The sequence below is a fragment of the Hordeum vulgare genome, chromosome 5H, assembly GCF_904849725.1.
Source record: "Hordeum vulgare subsp. vulgare chromosome 5H, MorexV3_pseudomolecules_assembly, whole genome shotgun sequence".
NCBI lineage: Eukaryota > Viridiplantae > Streptophyta > Magnoliopsida > Poales > Poaceae > Hordeum > Hordeum vulgare.
Window position 1 is genome coordinate 80,306,751 of NC_058522.1, and position 1,847 is coordinate 80,308,597.

Sequence of the window (1,847 nt, forward strand, 5' to 3'; positions counted from 1 at the left end):
ATTCAGTTAAAAATTCACTAAACCAACTCAGCTCTACAAATCTCAATATAACGTTCGAAGTTAAACAAATTCAGTTAACCATCTCAGCTAAACGAATTCAGTTATAAACTCGGGTTACATATAACACTAAAAACATCTCTCACACAAATTCAGTTAAAAATGACAACACTTGAATTGAAATAAAAAACACACATAAATATTTGTGACACAAATAACTCAAATCACTTAAACTTCACACATACTTCAGCACACAAATATGATCAAAGACCTTCAAGTTCACACATAATCAAGTACACAAATTACTAAAATCAACTCAAGTTCATTAAATTAAAGCTACTACAAATTATGTGAGCAATACAACACAAATGCATCAATCTAATTCATCAAGGATCTCCTTCATCTTCTTATCTTGCCCTTGGTGCCCTCTTTATGTTTGAAGAGATCACCAACCATGTACTCTAATTTCTTCTTCTCTTGCTTTAACGGATCCCTCTCTAACACCAAATTATCCCTCTCTTGCACCAATTTACCCCTATGTTTCATGAATTTGTCCCTATTCTACTTCATATGGTCCCTCTCTTGCTTCATCAAGTCACTCTCTTCCTTTTTCTTGTCCCTAACCACCTGATGGATGTTTGTGGTAGACTTATCACAAATCTTCTTCTTCTCTAGCTCTTCCTTTAGGTTAGTGAGTGCAATCTATGTGCTTCCTAGTTGTTCCAATGCCCACTCCATGTGAGCAACCATCTTAGAAAAATCAACCTTGAAAAACCTCACATCTTCTTCCATATTTTCCTTCTCTTTCAGGATCGACAAGTTTTCTTTAGCATTAACAACATTTTGCATGAGTCTCAGCTTCTTCTCATCTTCATACATGTCCCAGATGCTACCTAAAGCCATCTTCAGTTGAGGAGGCCACTCATGATCAACCCATTACACATAGCTGCATTTTGACCCTTCCTCACAATTTAAACATAAGGTAGTAGAGAGTTAAGGCAAAACTGTGCAAAAAAGTTGAAGTGCACAAATTTTAGTTCAATGCTAAGATTTAGTTCACTTTTCACTTTTAGTTCAGTCAAAATTTCACATTTCACTGTTAACATTTAGTTCAGTGTAAAATTCAGAGTCCAGTGCTAATATTTAGTTCACTGAAAAATTCAGTTAACTCTCAACAAAGAAAACATTCAGTTCAGTGCTAACTATTAACTGCAAAATATGTTAATTGTCAACAAAGTTCACTAAAACATTCACTTTACATCCATCACTGATCTAGGAGCATTCATGAACTACATACATTCAGATTTCAGCATGACCATGACCATGAGCACAAAACCATGAGCATGAGCTTCGCAAAATTAACCTTTTGAAACTGACTCATGAGCATGGGCATAACTGAATCATGGGCATCCACAACCTAGGAACCTCCTGCCACTATCCACTGATTCAAAAGCCACCCACTTCTCACACACTGCTAGGTGGTCACATCTAGCATCAAGTTCTGATGCAAGGCCACTTCATTCAGAGACAGAATGGTGGTAGGTGCCTAAAAGAAACGATGGAAGTGCAGTTCAGTAAAAATTCCCCATATGAACCTAACCCTAGCTGCCCGATTTAGAGCACTTACCGGACTAGTGACCGAATCGCCGTCCGAGGAGGAGCTTGGCAGATTGTTCCAGGAGACCATGGCGAGCGGCGAGCTTGATGGCGGCGGCGACGAGCTTGACGACGACGGGGAGCTGGGAGCCACGGCTAGGGCACAAAGAAGTGGAGGAACCAACCAGATGCAAGCCGACAGATTTTGTTCGAATGGATAAGGGCAGGTGAGGGACTGTGGGTGAAATAGACGA

The 1,847-nt window shown here is 39.5% G+C and overlaps 1 long non-coding RNA gene across 1 annotated transcript; it reads right to left on the minus strand.

Moving 5' to 3' along the window:
- Positions 1-212: 212 nt before the first annotated feature.
- LOC123452602 lies at positions 213-1,847 on the minus strand. Its single transcript, XR_006632624.1, has 2 exons — positions 1,625-1,847; positions 213-1,543 (listed from the first exon to the last, which is right to left on the minus strand). It is a non-coding gene; the product is annotated as an uncharacterized LOC123452602 (long non-coding RNA).